At 42.3% G+C, this 7,126-nt stretch overlaps 1 long non-coding RNA gene across 1 annotated transcript; it reads left to right on the forward strand.

Moving 5' to 3' along the window:
• The first annotated feature begins 1,694 nt into the window (after positions 1 to 1,694).
• Positions 1,695 to 6,538, forward strand: LOC309338718. The gene is made up of 2 exons (XR_014155032.1): positions 1,695 to 1,838; positions 4,155 to 6,538. It is a non-coding gene; the product is annotated as an uncharacterized lncRNA (long non-coding RNA).
• The last annotated feature ends 588 nt before the right edge of the window (positions 6,539 to 7,126 follow it).

The following is a 7,126-nucleotide window of genomic DNA, read 5'->3' on the forward strand; positions in this document are numbered from 1 at the left end:
CCTTTTCTCGTTGCCCAATATTATAATGCCATCGTTCAAATCTTTGGTGCCACTGTACAGTTCTGGTTGCCTCACCTCACAAAGGAGGTAGGATATTGCAAGTACAGTGGTGCCTCGCAAGACGAAATTAATTCGTTCCGCAAGGTTTTTCTTCTTGCGAGTTTTTCGTCTTGCGAAGCACGGTTTCCCATAGGAATGCATTGAAAATCAATCAATGCGTTCCTATGGAGACTGTCCGGGGACAGAGGGGAAGTGCCGCGTGCCTTCCCCTCTGTCCCTGGACCTGTTTTAAAGCAAGGGAAGGGGCAGCGGGGAGAATCGCTTCTCCCCGTTGCCGCCCCTTGGTTCAAAAGGGGTCCGGGGAGAGAGGGGAAGGCGCGCGTGCCTTCCCCTCTGTCCCCGGAGATTGCGGGGCTGGCAACGGGGAGAAGCGATCTTCTCCCTGCCGCCCCTTGCTTCAAAAGAGGTCCAGGAACAGCGGGGAAGTCGCGCTGCGCTTCCCCGCTATCCCCGGAGCTTGCGGGGCAAGCTTCGTTTTGCGAAGCAAGCCCATAGGGAAATGCGTCTTGTGAAGTGGCTAAGAAAACGAAAAACTCCTTCGTCTAGCGAGTTTTTCGTCTTCCGAGGCGTTCGTCTTGCGGGGTACCACTGTAAATGCCACAAGGGGCGTACAGTTCTTTTGGGTGGGGCTCCTAGTCTATGAGGTCCCAGACTGCTGTCCCCTTGTTCAGCTCCGGCAGCGCCTCTGTTAATATGACCAAAAATCTAGGTGACCATTGTCTGTTTCCCTAAAGTTCTTTTAACCCTTTAATGATAAGATTTAATATAAAGTGGACTGAAGTATAAGGTTGTCCTTGTCCAGTATAAATGTTTGTTTATAACACTGACAAACAGTCCTACCAATCAGAAAGGCGGCACACAATTGAATATGCATTTGCCATGTGTAGGAGTGCAAATATCCAGAGATGTAGTGATCAGGTGGGATTGCTATGAGGAATTATAACAAATATAGAGTAAGCCATCTGTGTCAGCAATGAAAGCATTGCGTTGACTGGGTTTAAACTATTTTGATATGATTCTTGATCAGTCTACACCTCTGCATCCCTGTTCCATTCCTCTTTCTTAACAAGTCACGTACACTGCCAGTTGTTGCCAGGCAGGCATCCTGGGTCATCAAAGACAGTGGGCAGCTTCTTTGAAGTAGCCTTTCTGATATGTTAATCTTAGGATGTTAATCTTAGGGCCAGTAAACAGATCTCACATAAAGGTGATAATGATCGTTGTCCTCCTGGCCATCCTCCTTATCATGTATATTGCTTGTTTATCACCTCCGGGGTTGCCAAATGCTGTCCTTTGTAGTTCTGTTGTTTGTTTACCCTGTGCTTAGTTAAGTTTTGTTAGTTTAACTTTTCCCCACATGGGGTTTGTTGAAATGCTCAGAAGAAATCTGATTGGTTCTTTCGAAAACTCTGTAAAAAGCTCTTTTGTGAATAAAACGACCTGGGCCAGGGGCTGGAGGGAGGGACAGAGAGAGATTATTATACGCACCCTTCCCAGAGTCTTGCTGGTTCAAGCCTCTGTGTGTATTCTTATTAATCAGAGTTCAATCCTTCCTTTACTTTGGGAACGCCTCAAGTGGTGCCCCGTGTGAGGCCAACTTAAAAAAAGAAACTGTGTGAGGCAAAGCTAAAAGGAAACCCCCAGGATTGGATTCCCCTCAGAGCTAGCAACCTGCTATCCCTAGGTCATGGTGGATCATCTCCTGCAAAACGATTCCCGGACTTAGGATCTCATTCGCTCGGAATGAGCCCCAAAGATGCTCGTCTATTACCCTTCAGGTGAGATCATAGGAAGCAAGTTTTCACATGGGCAGGAAAAGCATAGGAATAATTTGTTAGTTTTGCTAGCTCAGGCAGGGCATGATAAGCATTTAGTACCCCTAGTAGAAAAATTGTTGTTAGAGATTGCTAGACTGTGCCCCTAGGGTTTCCAGAGGGGGGTACTTATGACATTAAGAAATGGAATGAGCTGGGAGATGCGCTCCATAGACATCCTGAGGCATCTCTACAAGTCTTGCACACCTGACATTTGTGTAGAGACGCAGCTGGAAAGCTCTCTAACCCTTTGCTCCAGCCACCAGTTGTCTCTGTGAATGCTCCCACATTGTTGCAAACCCCAAACTGCCTTTAAAAATACCATGATATTGTTCCCCCCATCTCAGCCTCTAGATTTCCAGCCTCTCTCTGAGGTCATGCCAAAGGTAATTCCATTGGCACCTTCCTTTGCCAAAAATTTGCCTGGGTCGAATGTAGATTCCATGCCACCTTTGGTGGACCAATGCCCACAAGGAGCTCAGACCACAGTGCAAAAATTGGTTATTCAAAATATGGCAGAAGGAAGCAGTGAAGAAAAAATAGCTGACACCTTACCATTATTAGCAGTCTGTCCTGTTGTTCAGAATGCAGACAGCCCGTGAATCATTGCCCTTCGCAGTTTTTAACAAATTGAAGCGAAGTGTGACAGAAAATGGCTCGAATGGCATTCTTGATGGGCTAAGAGGAGCCAATACTTTAATTCCAAACCTTGAGGCCTCTGAAGTTTCAATGAAACTACTGGCTTATGAAAATGAGAATGTTGATTGCAAGACTGTTCTTAAAGCAAGTTATCAGAACCCAGAAACAGAGATTGCTCAAATGATTAAGCCTTGCCAGAATATTGACACTGAGATTCACAAATCTACCCTCCTAGCAGCAGCTTTGTCTCCTCCAGTTCATCCTACTAAAGACAGGCAATGCCACGACGGATGGCCTTCCAGCCTGAGTTTAAATGGGAGAACAAAGACTGTTGTGCCAGCTGATTGTCAGTCTTTTACTGAAGCTAAATTAGCAGAGCCAGCTATTGCTTCTAACACAGTTGCTTTTAACACACAGTCTCCTGAGACAAATCTGCGCCATGCTGCTAAGGGCAGTGCTGGTTTGAATCTAATGGCAGCAGAACTTGCTACTTTTCAGTTCCAGTTCCCTATAGTGGTTTATAAAATTAAGACATAGCATACAGGTCTGATTCCACCTCAGACAGTGAGACCCATTCTTCATCGCTTGTTGCAAACTGTTTCTTCTCCTTTCCTCCCTGAACTTAAAATTCCTAATGAATTTACTTTACAGCAGTTGCAGAGTTTTGGAGTCATTCATACGCGTGATTTTCCTTAATACAAAGTTTTCACCTACAGGACTCTTTTTTTCCCCAGACACCACTGACAGAGTAGTGATTTTAAAGTGGCTACATTTGCCTAACACTGGATTTGATATTGCTGTTTGTTATTTCCTTTTTTCTAAAACAGGAGCATGAGTCCTTAATGAGTTCTTCTCTTTCCTATCAGTTTGCATTTACTGACTATATTGGGATAGTTTATTTTAACCCTCCTAAAGATTCATGCCTAGTTTTAATTCAACAGGTCCCCTGAAAATTGGTTTCTGTCCAAAAACAGGTTCCTATTCAACACCTCTAGAGTGCTTTAACATATAAGGATTCTGAAAATAACTGGCATATTTTTTTGCAGCTAATCAAAAAACTGACAGAGACCAGCCTACACTTCTACTGCATTTTGTGATTGTGTGTGAAGTGGGATATCTTTTTATCACATTTGGCTAATTTCTATCTTTCTCCTATGCTAGATTTTAATCTACTCTTTGTTCTTGACACTGAAATATCTCTTAACACATAGAACTGCGCCTTTCTATGCTGCTCATGTTTGCTCTCACATTTGCTCTCATGCAGAATTCAAAGATGTAATTTCAGAAGGAAATCAACATGCTGATTCTGCTCTGAAATCTTTTTGTCCATTATTTTCTAATACAATTGATAGCCATGCATTTTTTCACCAGGAAGCTAAGCAGCTGCATTGAAATAATTTTTTCATTCCTCTGACATAAGCTAAGGATATTGTTGATGGATGTCCTTCATGTACTTTAACTCCGGTTCTCTTTACCTTAAATCAATTAACTGCTTCCTTTCCTAATAAACTTTCTCCTATGAAATGCCATTGTATGGAAGAGGTACCTCTGGAATGACCTCTGGAACGCCCTCTAGTGACGTAACAGCAGCTCCCCATCCCACAGTGAGAGGGACCTGTTCCTTTAATTACCTGGGGGCAGGATGCCCTACTGTTCTTACTTCCTCAGGTCCTTTGTGGATTCCAGGTCGCTGTATCCATCCCTATAGGCCAAGACATGCGCTGACACAAAGGCCTGCAGAATCCCATTCTGGACTTTGCAAGGACCATGACCATGACCTTCTACAGGCTCAGCAGCCCCATGTGAAAGTCCATTGTGTCCATCCTCATCCTTGAAAGGCTGAGGGATGTCCGAAGGTGACATGGGGAATGCTGAAGACCTTGACCTCTGATGCCAGGACATAATTTCAGCATCATGATGTTCTAGCGGAATCAGAGACTTTTTTAGTAGCTTTAATTACTCAGCTACATATGAACTCTGTGCTGTTTTTAACATGTATATTATTTGTTTTTTTGATACCTAGTACTCATTGTATCTATCTTCCCCCCTGAAACTTCTTCTAGTCATAGCTATAATATTTGGATGCGTTTAGCTAAAGTTCCTACTGTCTCTCATTTTTGTTTGAGTGAAACATATGATATGCACACTGCCTTAGGAAATTGTATAATCCCAGTTTGTACACAAGTTTTCATATGGCATATGCCACAGACATGGGAAAGTGATTTTCTGAATGGATTCCTGAAGGTATCATTAGTTATACCAATCTGCATGATTGGGGAAAGGTGACACAAAAGTTACCCCTGGATACAATCTCGTTATACACACCTAGAGTTGCAGCACCGCCAGACACCTCTTGTGCTCAGATTGTGAATTGCAGTGGGGAAGCAACTCGCTGTCTGGACACAGGAAGGCCAACTTGGAATTGTTCACGTGTTCAGCAAATTACTTTTAATTATGCTCATGTGCGCTTACCAGATGGCTGGTTTTTCATGTGTAATCAAAGAAGTTATAACTACATTCCCACAAATTTATCTGAAGCTCAATGCTGCCTCAACAGACTGACATGGGTCCTGCCTGGTTGTGCAGTTTTAGAAAATAATAGGCAGAGGATATTACACTCTCCCCTAGGAATGTCTGCTAGACATCCTTCTGTGATACAAGAATGCATACATGAACACGAAGAGAACACAGTACCCCTGCTGCCTTAACCTCTACTATCTTAAACTCTTCTTACAAAAAAAACACACACACAAAAAAAATTAAAAAATGAATTTAAATAAATAAAAAACGGTGAGATGTAGGAGTGCAAATATCCGGAAATGTAGTGATCAGGTGGGATTGCTATGAGGAATTATAACAAATATAGAGTAAGCCATCTGTGTCAGCAATGAAAGCATTGCGTTGACTGGGTTTAAACTATTTTGATATGATTCTTGATCAATCCACACCTCTGCATCCCTGTTCCATTCCTCTTTCTTAACAAGTCACGTACACAGCCAGTTGTCGCCAGGCAGGCATCCTGGGTCATCAAAGACAGTGGGCAGCTTCTTTGAAGTAGCCTTTCTGATATGTTAATCTTAGGATGTTAATCTTAGGGCCAGTAAACAGATCTCACATAAAGGTGATAATAATCGCTGTCCTCCTGGCCATCCTCCTTATCATGTATATTGCTTGTTTATCACCTCCGGGGTTGCCAAATGCTGTCCTTTGTAGTTCTGTTGTTTGTTTACCCTGTGCTTAGTTAAGTTTTGTTAGTTTAACTTTTCCCCACATGGGGTTTGTTGAAATGCTCAGAAGAAATCTGATTGGTTCTTTCGAAAACTCTGTAAAAAGCTCTTTTGTGAATAAAACGACCTGGGCCAGGGGCTGGAGGGAGGGACAGAGAGAGATTATTATACGCACCCTTCCCAGAGTCTTGCTGGTTCCAGCCTCTGTGTGTATTCTTATTAATCAGAGTTCAATCCTTCCTTTACTTTGGGAACGCCTCACCATGTTTGCTAAGCTAGTTTGACTCAATGTACCTTAGCGCAGAGATCTGTTAAAGGGTTCCCAGAATGCATTTCCTCACTCTTAGTTTCTGAGAATTCTATTTCTGATGAAACCTTTATTTATAGAATTGCTATGGAACTGCTGCCAGCATATTTGTCACAGTGAATATTAATAAAAACATAGTGATACATCACTATAGAGTGTGCAGATATGCTCTACTTGTTTCTGCTAACAGAACTGAAAAACAGAAAAGAAATAAATTATCTGTGCTTCCTACCACTCTATATAGCCATTTTTAAACATTTTTAAACATTCCTTTTTTCCTGATTTTTCCCCTTTGGTCTCTTTGTTCTTGTAAAATTGAGGCACTGCCAATTAGCCGTGATTAACAGATGAGCTTTGTTGTAATATTTTACCCTTATTGCCAAGAAAGAGGTACTGAGCTGGGCATGTTAATGATGAAATCTTCCTTAGGCTAATCCTCCTGCAAAATAAAACAAACAAAGCAGAAAATCATGCTGTGTGTAATGGCACCATTTTTATCTTTTTTCTTTTGCTGTGAAGCCATGCTCTAGTTTGTTTATGAATTTTATGAGGTGTGAAGGAGCTCCCAGGCTATATTTAAATACTATACTATGAAATAGGCCTGTTCTGCTCTTTCACTTATTCATGGGCAAATGCATGATCAGACTTGAAATAGGAGCAAATATTGCATAGCAAAAAAGCTAATGAAAGCAATCTCATTCTGCCTTGAGATCTGGAGTTTTGATCTGATCATGGTGATGGCTTTAGGTCTCTCTGGTTCCTATTTATTGTTCTTCTTTATTGTTTATGGTTTGTTAAATTTTGCTACCATGAAAACATTCTCTAAGGCTGATTATCACTTTAGCTGAGTGCAAAATAGATGTTTTCCACCTCAAGTGGCTAGAATGATGCACGTGTCTATTTTTAAAACTAGAGGCACTGTGTCGCAGTGATTCTGTTCCTGCCTTGGACAGCAGATTCCAGAAGGTGGTTCTGGGGGAATACTGCCTGACTCCATGACATATTATGCTTTGTGGTCCCCCATATTGTTTAACATCCACATGGACCTGCTACGTGAGCCCAACCAGAAGTCTGGGGTG

The sequence above is a fragment of the Podarcis erhardii genome (assembly GCF_964252035.2).
Source record: "Podarcis erhardii genome assembly, chromosome: 3".
Taxonomy (NCBI): Eukaryota; Metazoa; Chordata; class Lepidosauria; order Squamata; family Lacertidae; genus Podarcis; species Podarcis erhardii.